This window comes from Phasianus colchicus, chromosome 5 (genome assembly GCF_987193195.1).
Source record: "Phasianus colchicus chromosome 5, bPhaCol1.hap1.1, whole genome shotgun sequence".
NCBI lineage: Eukaryota > Metazoa > Chordata > Aves > Galliformes > Phasianidae > Phasianus > Phasianus colchicus.
Window position 1 is genome coordinate 34,906,585 of NC_143440.1, and position 17,201 is coordinate 34,923,785.

The 17,201-nt window shown below is 36.7% G+C and overlaps 1 long non-coding RNA gene across 2 annotated transcripts; it reads right to left on the minus strand.

Moving 5' to 3' along the window:
* Positions 1–627: 627 nt before the first annotated feature.
* Positions 628–15,853, minus strand: LOC116229047 (uncharacterized). 2 transcript variants are annotated; one of them, XR_016467295.1, is made up of 4 exons: positions 15,800–15,853; positions 9,741–9,834; positions 5,823–5,962; positions 628–1,405 (listed from the first exon to the last, which is right to left on the minus strand). It is a non-coding gene; the product is annotated as an uncharacterized LOC116229047 (long non-coding RNA). The 2 variants fall into 2 exon arrangements; XR_004166935.2 differs by lacking the exon at positions 628–1,405 and adding an exon at positions 1,418–3,561.
* Between the last annotated feature and the right edge of the window lie 1,348 nt (positions 15,854–17,201).

Sequence of the window (17,201 nt, forward strand, 5' to 3'; positions counted from 1 at the left end):
AGTAGTTGTACTAGAATAAAATTTTTCATGAGAGTTTAATATAATGTTTATTTTGATGTGTCTTACAGATTTATAATATTTGTTGTTGACATGCATTTACAGCTTTAGAATGTCCTAAGAACAAGCAGGATTGATACCATTCTGCAGGTGCAAATTTTAGTGCCTTCCCTCCTTCTCTGCTTTTTTCCTTAGCAAATCTTATTCATATTCAGGTATCACTTCTGTCTAAAGCATATAATGCACATTTATTTATACATATGTACCTATTTCTTCAATGAATAAAATTGAAGATATGATCACTTCAGAGAACAAGTACTTGATTTCCAGTGTTTTAATAGGGTTAAAGTACTAAGAAACATCTGGAGGAACAGATAAAAAAAGAGGTAAATGTTTAGCTTTGTTATGAGTAACACAATAACATACGATTAGGTTGTAATGGTTGTAATTTAACAGAACTGTTGTATGAAATATTTTGTTTAGCATTCATTAAAAACTGCTAATGTATTTGTGGTTTTCTGTGGACTATATTTTTATGCATATTATTAGTGGAATACAAATATGCAAAATAGAAAACAGTTTGGTGTTAAAATATGAAAAGAAATTTTACACCAATCTTATTTTTAATTTGTATGGGAACAATTTTACCACAAATTCCATATTTTAATAATACTATCCCAACTCTATTTTTTAAACTCATTTTGTCACTGTTTTGTAACAGAAACACTGTAAATATTATAGATGTGGTAAACTATTATACTTGTTTTCTTATAAATGAAATGATCTGTGCCAACACTGACAAAATGAATTAATGTGTTACTAAGGCAACAGTCACATTATATGCTTTCTCTTTCACAGTATGCGGTAGAGCATATGGTTTACTCTTAATGGAACACTAGCTTCTCATTAACATACCAGTAGCAATGTCAGAACTTACAAACCAGCATAACAGGGAAATGGAAAAACTTATAAATTAGACCCTTTCAATATTATTGAGTAGGAAATGACTGATGTTGTAAGATACAATATTTAGCTAATACAATGCCCTTTTCTGCACCTTTTATCTCCCCCTACCCGCAGAAACAATCAAAAAGCCTCCAAATTTTCTTATAGATACAAATACTGAGATACATTTCTCTTTCTTCTTCTGTGATTGACATTCTTATCATTTAAAAAAAACCAACAAAACATTTCAGTATTTTTCTTTCTTACACAGTGTTTTACATAAACTTCCTTTTCTTTGGAAGCTATTAATACAAACTACATTACTGGGAATAAGTAATTCTCATTTCTGTAAAGAAACTATGCCTGCAGAATAACGAATAAGAGTTGTAAAACAAACCACACAGTTTTCTCAGCCCTTCAGGATCGCGTAAAATAATTGAATACACCAAACTGTTGGATTATCCTGAGGGGAAAAACAACTTATCAGAACTTTATTGCAGTTGTTTGGTGTTGCTGCCATATTAAATTTTCCCCATAGGCAAACGTTGCATCTTATTTATGCCCACTAAAGTATTTTCTTTTTCTGCTTAATATCTCCTAGTTTAGAAGTATCTGTATCTGGCATTAGTATGCCAACACCTTTACTTTCTCCTGAAACTGAAAAAATAACAGTGTAATGATGAAAAAAATTAGCAAATGTGCCACATTTCCTTCATTTCTGTACTCTTATCTCTAAATTTCAACACAAGTGATATCATCAGATGAGCTGGTCATAAGTGCTTATCTGGTATCCAAGTCCTCACTCCAGTAAAATTTGAATTATTTGAGACTGAGACAATCTGGAGTTCCTTAGGAGTGGAAATCTGGAGCTGAAATTCTGACCATTTCATGTGACGAGCTGTTGAATCTCCAGTACCTAAGTATGTCACAAAACCCATTTTTGGTCTCATGGAAAGAAAAAGAAAGCAACTCAGCTGCTGAGTTTGACTAGCCGTGAAATTCTCATTTCAGAAAAATCTTTACATGATCCAGGTAAATTATACACTGTAACACTACAGAGCATAGAAAAAAAAAATCACCACAATCTTGTATTTTATATTGTATTACTATAACATACATAACTAAAAGTGGCTTCAGAAGGTAAGAACATTACGCAGTGATAAGGACATGAGAAAATATTAAGAAAATCTGTGTCATTTTATATATATATAAATACATTTTCAGACTTGGACATTACAGATAGTACGAGGCAAAAAGTTCACTCAGCTTCATCTGCTGAGACTTTTTAAATCTGTTCTTCACTAATTTTTCATTCTGCCCTCTCTTCCATTTTCATTCCTTCCACTTTTGTTTTTTTTTTTTTCCTGCAACACACTCTTCCATGGCTCTCATCACAGTTTATGAGATTCCTACAACTTCCAATTAAGAACTGTGCACTAAGACATAAGCCAAATCCATCTCTGCTTCTGAGAGTTTTAACAAATAGTAACAATATCCAGCACCAACTTAGAGCAGAGCGAGTTAGCAGTGCTTCCTGCAAAGGCTCCAAAGTAAAAAAAAAAAAAGCAAGAACTGTTTACAGACAGGTGTGTGTGCCTGTGTATAAACAGGTGTGTGTGTGTAAATAAACACAGTAAATCATACTTCATTTGTGGAATCCTATTCTTTCATTGAGAGGAAGTCTCAACAAAAAGGTGTAATTATGAAACTAGCTTAGCTTCTTTTTTTTTAAACTGCATTGTGTATCTGCACCTGAGTGAACCCTTATCTCACCTCATCAAGGATACCTAAGCTGAGTATCAGTTTAACTTCAATAATACAAACTGTTACTTCAATTAGTCCTGTACTAATTCAGCAATGATTTTTGTCCTGTATGTGTATTTTTATGACTAGAGGTAGCATATCTGTAGAATGTAGGCAGGAAGGAGAAAGCATTGAAAAATTCTTGAACTTTATGAACTACAAAGATAATTACCCTAAGCACAAATTTGCTTACTTCGCAATATGGTAGATGGTAATAAGTATCTCTGAATTATGTTCTTCATTCACAGAGATAATTAAAATGTATGTCTATTTGACCCCAATTCATGATGGTTTTATGTAGTTAGTATGCTGCCATTATCTTTTTGTTTAGACATAGAAACTCTATGTTGTATTAACAGTAACATTTAAAACAATTGCTGAAGCAAACATTTGGCTCAAACCAGAGTTACAACACTACTTTAATTCTGTTTGAGACTCATAAAATGTAACAGTGGTTGATTTTTCCAGGAAAAGCATAACTTCAGTGAATTTCCACTGACATTAAATTTTCAGTCTAAGCCTAGGCTCCATGCAATTCTAGATACTTTCTTCAAGAGAGAAAAGTAATTAGAGAGCTAAGGAAATAAGCATGCTTATCATCTGATCAGTTCATTGATGACATAAGTGCTTCACACTTTTTTTTAAAGCCAGAAGCTGCCTTATACACCTGCACAGAGATCTCATCAATTTTACCCAAGCAAAGCCATTTCTTTTAAGCTTGTCCATGAAAAAAGTGGCAATTGTCACAGGAGGGAAAGAGAAAGATGTGCTGCAAGCCTTTATCTTGATCTGGTTGTTTGTTTTTCATTGACGTACCTAATGAAACAAAGAGGATTTAATCGTGGCAAACAGAAGCCTATTGGAACCCAAAGGGATCTCATTTTCTCTCTTACAAGTCTCTTTCGTTTCAGGTTGCAACATCTTTTCAGCCTACCTACAAGACTGGGTTTCTTACCTGGGGCTTAAACTTGTGAGGCATGAAACTCTTCTGTTGTTTTGTCAGGTGCTCTTTGCTACACATCAGCCTAGTATTCATGGTGCTAATACACAGAACAGACTTCAGATACACTAATGACTGTAGTTACCAAGCTTCTATCTCAAATGAGTTTTATTAGCTTCCTTCATTTACAGTTCTTTGGATAAAGTGCTAAAAATAAATTATGACAACAGAAGAGGGAGAAAGTTAGTTGCCTGTTCTGTGTGGCATGAACATGGATTTCTCAAGTTTCTATAAAATCTCTATAGTAATGGGAACGCCATAAACTAGTATATAGGAATCAGACCATAACCTCTTGTATAGCATACTTGCATGTAAAGTATATCAAAGATTTTTAAAAAAATGTACAGAGATATTTGAAATAGCCCTATAACTCTATAGCATCCTGCCTCCTGCAGAAAGAGACATTTTTTTTCCATCCATCTGTCCTGAGCCTAACATGTTATTTTCAGATTTTTATACATTTACCTTGCCTTCTCTCTTTTTACCTTAGAGGACTCACCATCACTGAAGTACATGTAAGCTATGTCCAAGGTACAAAGTAATGACCATATATATTTCTATTTTGACAAATAATTTGGAGGTGACGGTTGATGTGTTTTATGTTCTCTTGTGGTTTAGATTGAACTTAAAGGCTACAGGAAGAAGGAATTTTAACAAATGGTAGGAAAAAAGAAAACAGAACTCACTGATTTTTTGCAGTTTGTGGATGGAAGTTAAATGCAAGGTTCAATGTGGCAAAATCATTAGCAAATAACTCAATTAAAATTTAATTCATTGTTCCAGTTAATTCAATTCATATTTGCAGTGGCTTGACTTATTTATTCCATATTTGTCTTTATACTTTGCAAATAAAGAAATCACAGCTGTGGAATCACAAAAACAAGAACATAACTTCTTTTGGAGCTATTCAGCTCTTAGTGTAACTGAAGTGACTATGAGAGATCCAGTGCTAGTAACTTGGAGTCAGTGGCTATTATTTTTCTCACCTCTGACTTTACCCTGTGAATAAACTGGGAAAAGTAGAAGTTTCATTGTCCAAACTAAGATACTGGTTAGAAAGGAATATTCCATCACTCCTTTTTCATGTATCAATGAAGGAACATGTCCTGTCATTTTGAATAAATAGGCTTACATAATATGTTTAAAACAATCATCCAAAAACTTTGCCAGCCTAAAACCAGAATGTACTGCTTGTCACAAATATAAAGCCCCTTATTTTTCTTCTAAAGGCAGATAGATTTTTTTTTTATGGCTGAACAGTCCAAATGGGCAAGAGCTTGTTTTTTGACTTCTTTTTTCTTCTAGAAGAGGCACTTCACATAGTCAATATGCCCCATAGGCATATTTTTTTGCACACAAAATCGTTGATTAATTTTATGGCTTCCATAGGCTACTTTCAAATGGAGTCTCCTACAGGGAGAAAGAGCTGTGAAATTTGGAAGACAAATATTGCTCAGAACCACCAACACAATACTTCACTGAAGAATGAACTCCGGAAGATATTTTAACTTAGTGCTGGAAGGTGCTCACCTCAAGTTTTCATGAGGATGTTCCAAACTTACTTCCATTAGGTACTTTGGGAGGCTGAAGAATTGAGTGAGTTGTGCTGAGATTTTACCTGTGATTCCAGAGCCTAAATATTGTCAAAGTACTGCTTCTGAAGTACTCAATCTTCTCTTAGTGAACTAGAAGCCTTCTAAAGTTGCATTAATCATGTTACTTTCTGATGGCTCTAATAGACATAGGTTTATATAAACTTGTGTAGACAGATGGACTTACCTGTAAACTTGCAATATAGTTTAAAATTTACATAAAACATACTCAAAGAGGAGAAACGAGTAATGTGATAACTTACCAAAAGTCAGTAGAAAAATGAACTTACTAAGTTTCTAAGAAAGTGTCTAGAGTACAGGAAGATGTGCCTCAAAGCATGTTTCCTTTAAGCTTGGAATCACTGAAGTTCCAGCTTGCTCTATGGCTGATAAAACTTTTCTGGCTGTTAGATTTACCAGGACTACGAATACTAAGAAAAAGAAATACATACATGCATATATATTATACACATATATACACATACATTTACAGCACTTCAGATCTTGAATGCCAATATTGTCAAATTGAGGGATGTTGAGGAGGAATAGATGCATTTTTTTTGCAGGAACCAAGGACCAGGATCAGCAGATCATGTGGAAGATTTCCCTTTTTTTCCAGTCAACTCTGAAACAGAAATGCAAGCATAGAAAAAAAATGTATCAGATGGAAGTTAATGCCTGATGTTTTGGGAATAGAGTTGTTCCACAGATCTTATACAGCACAGTTTCTCACTCTCTTATTGGCTTACTACAAAAACCTTCCATGACTGGTGACTTGACCCTATGCTCTCCAGTTTCTGTGATTTGAGCTTTCTGAGAACAGGTCTGAATCTGTCAGGCATCTTTTACAAGAAATAAGGTTCACATTTCAAACACTGAGAGCTCCCAGTCAGTAAGAAGAATTTGCTAAATAAAAGATTGAAACCTTTAATTTTGGAACTATTTAATCAAGGCTCAAGCTATTTCTTCAACATTCACTCAAAATTTCTTAGGTTTACAGGAATGATAACTGTTATGAGGTTCTAGTCTACCCCGTGGAGTAAATTGAACTAACAATATGTATGATTTCTTCTGGATGAATAAAAAGTGTCTCTATTAGTATCATCTTTATCCCTTAGTGCTGCTGTTTTTTAGATTTGTGGCAATTGTTTCAACAAGAAACCACCACCTTATCTTTGCAGTACGTGTATGCAACTACCTTTCTGTTCCATCTTAACTCAGGCTGACATAGGACTTTCCATGAAATCTGTTCACAACAGGTATGTCCTAGTTGTTCCATAACACTTTCAGATTTTGTTAATGTGCCACAAAATATTTGATTTGTCTAGTTATTATTATATGCTATTTAGGGGGACTGTTTTATGATGCACATATTCTCCTTGGAAAGACACAATCTATGTGTGAGTCCATCAGTGTACAGCTTCTGGAGTGTGAACATTGTAATCAGATTTGAATATCTTCAAAGTGCACATCTGATTACAAAGTGCATTTAATTTATAATTAAATAAATCTGTGGTACATTTTCCTGCTGTCACCCTCCATCTTTTGTGCTTAGTGACTGCTGGCACAAGACATATAGTTGTAACCTATAAATGCTTCCAATAGCAGAGCACCATCCTGGTAGCAAAACTTGCCTGCAAAATGTAGGATTTGAAATTAAAACCTTGCAGCTGATGGTGTACCTTGCTGAAGGAAGACATCTCTCTTCTCCATCTTCCTGAAAATTTTCAAGAATTTCAAAAATAAAGGGAGAGAGCATTATGTTTAGGATGTTTTTCTTTTTCCGGTAATATCTCCTATATTTTTATTAAGTATAAAATAACCTTTTGCTTAAGAAAGCTAGGGCATAAGTTTTGTTACTGTGAAGTCTGATCACAGCACTGATTTGGCTTCAGAAGGGTTAAGTAGTAAACTGGATAGTGCACTTTTCAGGGAGATTCTATGAGTTTAAAGTGACAATAGGAGTTTGGAATTGCTGCTGGGATAGGAAGTAGATGGCAAGCTTCAGCTCTTATGAGGGAATCTAAGAGTAAGCCAAGAGGCCAGAAGGTTAAAGGGCAGTACTCAGGCTTCCCCTGGGTTCCCTAGACTCCAAACACTCAAGCATTCAGCAGCCAGATCCTCTCATGACAATCAGATGAATAGCCAGTAGGGACACGCAGCTTCAACAGATCCTGCTTTCATCTCAGTATAACTTGTTGCCTGCCCTCATTCATTTAAATGAATATACTAATTGATGAATAATTCTATTAAAAGGACATAGACAAGAAGAACCAAAGAGGAAAATGCCATTTCTTAATTGTCTTTAAATCTAATTCCCCATGTTTTAAAACTGCATGCATAATCATAGATAAAAACAGTGCACACTCAGAACTCCAACTCTGCTGTATCCTTTTCCATGGCTGTGTGCAGGAAAGTATATTTTGCACTAAATTTCATAGAAGGCATGGCTTAGAAGATATACTAAAGCTTAGACCACAGTAAGCGTGGCTTAGGGCATAAGCTTCAGTAAATTGCAGAAGAAAGACTATAAGTTAGGAAAGACGAGAATTGCTGCAACAATCATTCTGCAGAAAAGAGACTGATTAATAGTATTATATATATTTAAGCATCCCCAAGTAGCTAGGCAGCACGTAAGGTATTGTGTATTGTTGCTTAGGATAAGAAGTGTACTCTGAATTCCTGTTTGTTACAAAGATTATATACAGTTGTATTTCCCTTTCCCCTGTAGATAACAAAAGGTTGAGAACACCTTGTTCACAATTCCATGTGTTTTTCCACTTATAATTCTTCCTCTATTATTTCCTTTTTGACAACATTACACTATTTTTTCTTTATCTAAGCTGTTTGTATGATGAATAACAGCATCATACTTCAGTCTTCTCTCCTAATTTCCTGATGATCTCTGCATTGTTTTGCTTTCCATCTCTGTGTTTGTTTTAACCGCTGTGCCCAAATATTTAACCTTCTAACTGTTTTTGCATGTTTTGAAAACTGTCTTGTATCCTCTGTTTTAGTAAAGAAATGAAGGCTTCATACCTACTTCCTTTAGGAGCACTAGCATGCTTTACAAAAAATTTTATACAATTTCAGAACAGTATTTTTGTCTGGGTTTTTTTTGTGCAAATTCGTTAAGTAACTCCTGCATGCTTTCATATCCTTGCTTGTTTTACTTCCCTAACCTGACCGGAAAGTAAAAATTAAAGAAAGGCAAAAGATATCTCAATTCAGACACCTAAAAGTTCAGGCCAACAAACAAATGAAGTACCCTCACCTACATGTTTTAGCCATGCCCAGAGTTGTTCTGTACCAGTTTGACTGCCATACAAATAGCTCACTGCAATTCCTGTAAAAACTCATTTTTAACAGTTATCAGGTTCTATTTGCAGAAGACAAAAGATTTATTCATAATCTCATATAGTATGGCATATGAGAAATACAATTTTGACAACTGGAAATTTTTGTTGTTCAATTTTTTTTTTTTTTGCAGGAAGTGACAGAAAAAAGCCAACTGTAAACATCAGATCTATATAATGAATTTTTAAAGCCACTATACACAAAATGTATTTCCCTGTGCGCTGAAGATTGTATACAAGATTAGTTATCATGATTCACAAAGAACCATCTTAACCATTTAAGTACACAACGTTCAGCTACAGCAGCTGTTTTGATTCATAATCTATGCTATAGCATGGTTTATTTTAAAATACCAAGCAAAGGACAGGGCATTCAAACATCAATTACTTAACTGAGAGGATTCAAAAACTGAAGTGCTTGAAACTGAGATGAAACACATGGCAAATATTTTGCTTCCTGTCACACAAGGGATCCGATCCTGCAAGCTGTGTGCATGCAGAGCTCCAGGTTGTCTGCAGTCAACAGGTGAAATTCTGATGTTATAACAATCAGCCTAAACCTTGCCTTCACCTTCCAGGGGAACAACTGTACCACAAGAATGATCTCTGAGCCAGGTAAGGATGAGATCTCAGATTCTTAGTTCCTGTCATGTTAAGTTTGATTCCCTACAGGCTTGTAGAAATAAAAGTGCTCAGTGTTTTTCTTTGGAAATGCTGGAACAGTGATGGAGGAAGGTCATACCTTCAGTCTCCAGAAAGAATTGTTTGGGAACTCACATTCTGCTCTTTCAGCTTTAATCCAAGTCCACTTCAGTCATTAGTTTGCTGAGAATTTATACTAAGTTCTGTATGCAACTTAGTTGTAGTCTACGTAGAGTAAGATTTAGTAAATAAATAATATGTAAATAAGGTACGTGGCATCAGACTCTTTTCCAAATAACTATGTGCTAATCAGGGAAGAAAACACAGGCCAGCAATTGTTAGTCACTTACTGTACACGGTAAGTCAGAACAAGAGGTGATAAGACAACCCGAGCACGTAACTCACCAGTCACACCCGCAGTCTTTTCGCCATGCCTGGGATCCCTCACATGTGAGGGCTGCCTGGAGAAATGATTTGCAGGATCGGGCTCCGACAACACCTGGAATTGTCAAAGGAGTCAGACATACAGATGGTTGAAAGGAACTGCATGTGGCATTTAAATTATTTTGTTAATGGTGCCATCTCCTGGTAGCAATTTGCTAAGGTAATCTTTGCCCCGCTCACACTTGTAAAATATTTGTACTTTTTATTTCAGTGCTATAATACTAGAGAGGAATAAACAGAATAATTTAGATTGATTTTTATGCTAATTTTATCTTCAGTATTTCATAGGGAATTCTCAAACAGGAGACACGATTTTGTTAAATAGTAGTGCATTTTAGAAAATGCAGCATACAGAGAGAGTGCCTTTTGAAAAGATTACACCTTTTTTCACACAAACTGTTTTCACTTCTGGCTGACATAAGTATCAAACAAAATAAAACTGAGTAAGAGTAGATGATACTCACAGACAAAGATGGATCTGCGTAACAGTGCAGATCCTAAACCAGCACATTTTGGGAAAAGGCATAGATGAAAGTGCATTCAACAACATTTGACAAAAAACAAAGGGACAGTACACTGTATGATACTTGTGGTGCAGCTAAATCAGTGAGAAATCTATCTTCAGCTTTAGAGTGGGACTAATGACGTCTGAATGCCATACCCAGAGGCCTGCACAGGCTCACTTTCCACATCTAAGGAATAAAATGCTGCTCAGTTCAGAAACACTAAGTCATCACAGTGAAGGAAGTAAAATATCCAAGTAATGAACCTAGTCACATGTAATTACACTGAGGAATTTATTCCATTGATACAAAAGGATTCATGTGTAGGTTGCTCCAAAAGTAATACCTCCTACTTATTTCCATGGAAACTTCAGCAGATACAAAGATCACAATAACACTGTTTGATAGAGCAAATTCTTGGCAACAAAGTGTATTTCTTTCAACATAGTCACCACCATTAGCTATGCATTTTTGCTGGCTATGAACAAAAGCTTGTATACCACATTTGTAAAAAGCTTCATGGCAGTCCTGAACATGGATATCTTTCATATCACATCACTGTCATCACTGTTGAAGCACTACCCATTGCCTCACTGTGCTCACATCTATTGTTTGGATTCCACAAACGTGCAGCAAGTATCAAGGAATGTCAGTGGGTGTCATTTTTTTCTGCATGGAGGAATTTAGCAACACACCTTTGCTTCATACACACTTCCATGTCAGACATCATTTTGACGGGTTGCCCCTCTGCTACCATCTGCCACACAGCAACAAAATGTCATGGAATAGTGGTGGGAATGTTCAGCCTCTACTGCCATACCACCACCATCTGCCTCTGAGGTTGTGGGCCAACATAATAAAATAGAAGGCATTGCAATAAGATTATTGTATATATGTATGTATGTATTCCAGTCTTAAATATAAACTTCTTAGTGATGCTGAATTTAGTTTTTAGTGCGCACACTTTTGTAGAATAACAGAGTAGCTTACTCTGCAGAAATATCTTGAATGTTTGGATTAACTTCACTTTTAAACAGGGATGGCCATACAATCTGCCTGCAATTAATTTTGTTATGGATTTCATTTTGATGCAGTATTTGTTTTCCTTCAATTTGCTGTGCTTGGAAACCAACATATAATTTATTCTGCACTGCACTTGAACAATGTTATCATACCTTAAAATTAATCTGCTAACATCTCTGTATAATCCCAGGTGTGACTCTTTGGCTGGCAGAATACAGCCTTGAATTTCCATTTGCTACCTACATTCAAGTTTTTCCATGCTCATCTTGTAATACCTCAATCTTCTGAACTAACAAGGAGATACAGAAGTAATCCAGTTCCAAACTGACTACCTACATACTGCGGCTGTTTTGACTTCAGACATTTTGAGAGCCTGTAGCAAAAGGACTGTATTGGAAATAGGTTTTATTAAATACATAAAGGAGCCCTACCACAGCTGGTTTTGGTAGAGATTGCACAGAATTCACATACAGTACTTCTGAAGAAGAGACCATTTTCTGTCCACATCTGACTTATGATGTGCAGACAAACTGAACTGGTAGCAAGGAAAATAGGGAAAATATTACTACACATAGTGAGAATGTGAGAGCTACAACACTGGATGCCTGGCTAGAATCCAATAAAGGCTAAGAAATATTTTCTACAGAGATGGAAAATGTAATGTAATTACACTGTATTTAAGAAAAATAAGCAGCTATACTTGCAAGGAGATAGATGTACACAGACTGACCTGAACTTCTACTGGAAAAGGCTAAATTAAATGGCAGAATTTGCTCAGTGCATTCTAGTAATTAATAGACGAGAGCTATGTATTGAATTACTCAATAGAATTGGGATCTATTTGTGCTTAAAAACTTAGCTGAAGACAAACTTTAAAATACAGAATTAGGAGGAAATAGCAAAATGCAGAAGGCCAGATACTGAATAAAGAGTTCTCTTAGAATCCAGAGAGCGATGTGGCAGAACAGAGGACTATATCCAGAAGTAGACAGAAAGAAATCAGAGATGGATAATCAACTCACATCAATTTTCAGGTGGTTTTACATCTTACCTTCCTTTTTGTATCCTCAAGCATATCTCACTACAGTTTAGCTGTGGTTTTTAACTCGTTTTTCATTCTGCCTGTCTTTCAGGGAGGAATTACTTTGTTCTACATATGAAGATATTGCAATTGGAATACTAATGCTCCTGTGGGCATAAGTAAACCAGATTCACTTGTTCTCATTTCTCTTTAACCAATTGTCGTAAAGAAATTTCAGGATCTTGTATTCAAATTGCTAAAAGATTTTCACACAAGCTAACCTTCCTACTTTTTAAAGCTTCTTAGTGCTATGTGCTCATTATCAATTAAAGAGCTAATCATTTCAGTGAACGTTATGCGCTACGCACCTCACGGCTTTTTGAAACGGGAGCGACCGCGGGCTCGTTTTGGGGACTGCCTCGCGCAGTACCGCCGCCGGCCGGGAGGTGGCGCGCTCCGTCAGGGCACTGCGCTCAGCTCCCTCCGTGCCGAGCCCGGCCCGCCCTGCAGCGACAGCACAGCACGTCCCGCTCGGGGCTGCGCTCCAGAACTTTAGTGCTGTCGGTATTCTCTAAGGGTGGTTCCTTGCTGAATATTATATATGATAATTAAAGTTATACAGAGAATAAAGTCCGCACTATGATGGAAATATGAACTAGCTAATAAGTACCTTTAATAATAATAATAAAAAAGTTTGAAAAGAGCTGGAGAATTGAACAAAATCACACAGTCCCTTATTTCAGTTATCATGCAAATCAGACAGAACAAGGTCTGGTTCCTGGACGGCACAGAAAATTGGCAGTACCCTGACATTTTTGTCTTTGATCACTGGTTTGGGTTCAATCTGGGACGGTGACAGTTACTTGCTTGGCACAGATGAGAGTTGGGTGGTTTCAGGCCAAAGCACAATTGGCCACATCATAAACCAATGACAGCTACTTGGCAAAGCTATTTGGAAAGGGAGGGCAAGGCTTTGTCTGAGCAGTGAACTTGTGCTACTTAGCTGAAGTGATGTTCTTGTCTGGATCTGGTCACACTTTGCGAACTACTCTCACATGAGCAGGAATTTATCTCTACAGCTGTAAGAGAACTTTGTGCCCATTTACAAATATGTCTGCTCTAGAAGCTGGGCTGACATCATTTTACTAGTAAAAAAGATACAGCTTAGCTACCAAAAGAGAAGAGATAACCAAGAGAGAAGATTAAAGCAGTAGATGACATGGGAATTAATTTTGTCACTGTTAAGGCTATGAATATATGAATAAGATAATGTAAAACAAATTAGACCCAAGGCATTAGGACCATGACTTTAAGTACTTGTGACAGCAAAGTTACTAAGCATGAAAAAAATACTGCAGTATTCATGATGCAGCAGCCTGATCCAGAGTTTGGAAACCACCCGTGTTAGGTGGTTTGGAGCTTCATGATCTTTAAGGTATTTCTCCCAACCTAAACCACTCTATGATTCTATGAGTTTATACTAGTCCTGCATCTTCTGTATTGCCCAATCTTCCCATTCTCCTGTCTCTTTCCCAAAACTAAGTCTATTATCTTCCACTGTGATAGCAGAGAATTTATGAAGAGTTGGTAGGCTGTCCTCTCCTTCTGTCCTAAAGGGAATGGTGGAGGTTTGAGAGATTCAAAAGGAAAAGGGTAGGCTGTGGAATGGCAAGGAGTTCCTGAGGCTTTTTAAAAAAGGACAGGAAGTGTCCCCTTGCACCAGGCAGTGGAACTGCATACACAGAATGCTTCCAGAGACAGGAAAGGTCACCTTGGCTGAAAGCTGGAGAAGAAATGACAGCCATAGTACAGTCACCAACTCCTCTAACCCCATAATCAAAAGAGTACATTATATCATGCAATCATACTTTTTTCATATAGTACCATGAAGGATTTAAGCAGTATCATCCATCTCTGACATGCTGGTCTATTTCTTATTACACTGAGCTGCAAAGCTGCTTTATCAGTGTTCACTGAGATCGGCACCATGCTCTGGTTAGGCAATGCACAGGTGTAGTTTAATCTCAAATTCTGTGAAAATATATTCTACTTTATTTTGCCACGGAACATTTTTAGCCATGCACTAATAGATTAATACTGAATTTGGCCCCAAACTCAGATCTGTTGAGGCTAGCTACTGCTTGTTAGGAGGACTTGAAGGGTTGCCCCTCAACTCAGCATCTTGCATGTGGACACTGATCTCTGAGGTAGCTGTCTATGTTTGCAGCAGTGTGTTTGTAAGTTCTTTAAATGCCCAATGAGTCTGAGCTTATAAAAATACTTTCTTGTATCTGGATTGTAATTCCCAGTTTACACATGTTGCATAGGCTGTACCTCCCAGAAATCTCTCATCTAAAGATGTGTGTTACTTAGGTGAATTCAAGTTTAGTTACGAGGGTTAAAAAAAAAAACCATGATTCAGTATGCTACCACATGCCTTTTTCTGGCCTGAAGTTCCAGATTACTGCTCCCAAGTCATTCATCTACTTACTTTGTCACTTTGCCATCTACAAATTGAGTTAAATATAGAAACAAACTGAGGGACTGACTGAGAATATTGTACATTCCTGCATATATATGAACATTGCATTTTCTAAGCGTCATTAGTTCCCATGAGAAAAAACTGAGATATAAGTTGGGATGTTGTCTGTAAAGGTAATCTTTATCTGAGGCTGCTTTTTGGAGTTATCACTGTTTTACATGAATCTGTTTAAAGCAAGCAACTGTATTCCTTTAAACATGTTACCCCTGCTGTAAGGAGTGGAATTTCCTTAACTCCTCAGAGACAGGTGGCTACATTTCTAGAAAATCTTAAGGTAGCTGCAAAAAGTGAAGGAGAATTCCAGATTTCTAGCAGTTCTGCTTTGTACTCTCTCCAATTTCTAAGCATAGATTAACCATCCCAGTACTGCAATTCCCTCTCTGAATTTCCTGAAATGCTATGACCTTGAAATCAACAGTCTGTGAAATTTTTCCTGCTGTTTTACTGAGCTTGGAAATGAGAAGGAATATTTCAAGTTTCTAATGATGCTTTTTTCATTTAATAGTAACTCTTCCAACTTTTTATCAATGGGAATCCACACACATGAGTCCGCATGTTTTAGGGTACATACATTTCTTCATACCACACTGGATTCAAGGAAACACTTTACTAGACTCAAAGCAGTTAGCCTTGAACTCGTCCATCTTCTAGATAGAATTTTGATGTACAGAATTTCCCATTAGGACCACAGTAAAGTTGAGTTCATCCCAGGAATAGAAATGCTCCTCATGGAGAGCTCCTTATTTCCTTATGAAAGATAACAGCCATTATGTTTCCATTAGTAGGTCTATCATAGGTGTACCAGTCTGGGACTACAAGACCATACAATCAATGAATGTACAGATGTTATAGTTATGAGGTATACCAGAGAGCTTAGCTACATAGTCATTATACCAAAGCAGAAAAAAAGCAGAAAAGATAGGATACTTACTCATATCCTGAGCTTGCTTGTGAAACTCCAGCAGAGTGAATCTCCAGAAAAGATCCTTCCCTCCTCGTAGTCAGCTCTTAAATGGGTCTAGGAGAGGTGGAGCCAGGCTCCACCCCTTCCAGCAGCACAGGTGAATTGCCTTCACCTGTGCTCGCAGGGCTGACTCACTGCTCGCCTCAGGTGATCAATCAAAGGTTCAGGCAGTGATTCAGAAGTTACCATACAGAGACAAAAAACTGTTCTAGCTCTTCACCATTCTGTGCTATGAATATACTTGACTGTATGTGTTTCTGCACATATTTCCTTTTGACATTATAGCATAAAGCCAATAGATATATCATGCTTCTACATAAACATGGGGAACATGGGGTTTCACCTTCAATTTAATTATTGTTTTAATATTGTTTGTTAAGGTCCTTATTCATAACACCTGTAGTGATCAGCTGAACTGAGAGCATGCAAAGGTACAATCAGAAGACTCAGGACTAGAATACTTAGCAGTCCTTAGTTACTCACTAACTCACTTTACATTGTATTCCAGAAGATATCAGGAAGCCTGAGACACCTTGAAAGTCCAAGAGACTCAGGATTACAATCTCCCAACTCATTTTTGAAAAATGCAGGACTCTGATAGATGATTTCTGGCCAATAACAAACAGCTGGGGAGATAGACAATAACATCTTAAACTGCTGCAGCTGCTTACTTGGTAAATGTGAGCCAGATCCCTTAAGTTAGTTTTTATTTTTTCTTAAGTCAGTATACTTTCCACTTATTAAATTTAGTGATCTAACTGCTCAAAGTTAACTCATGCTTTTTTATGCCTAAGTCAACACTGGAACCAAACTGAACTACTTGCTTTTCAAAGGGTATTAGGTGTTAGGACTTTCTGAAAAGTCATTCTCCATTAAAAGTGTAAGAAGTTATCACTGCTAAGTCACGATTTATTTGAAGGCATATATTGGAAACTATTTAAATTACATTTGGCAACGTATCACAAATTCATATTGGAAAATAGTTTGTCTGGAATAGAAATACTTCAGAATCTGCCAATTTTTTAAATCTTTGGCAGTATTCACGTGCTTGCAGATTTTGGTATTTGCCTTAAGGGCATGTTTTCATCATGCCTGTTTTCCTTGTAACTCCCCTGGCTGGCATTCTGCCTGGTAGGTGTTTGCAGGATGGGGCCTCAGGCCTTCCAGGCTCACAGCACAGCAAGACACCTTTGGGTGCAGGACCATGCAGTGTAGATTCCCAAGCAAAACATCTCACTTTGTGGGATCTTTCAAAATAGCAACTTTTCAGTCTGAAATATAAGTGTATATTTTTCTTATATTCCTGTTTGTGAACAGCCGATGTTCAAGTTTGTAGATATGCCTAGCAAGTGAGAAAATAACTTATACC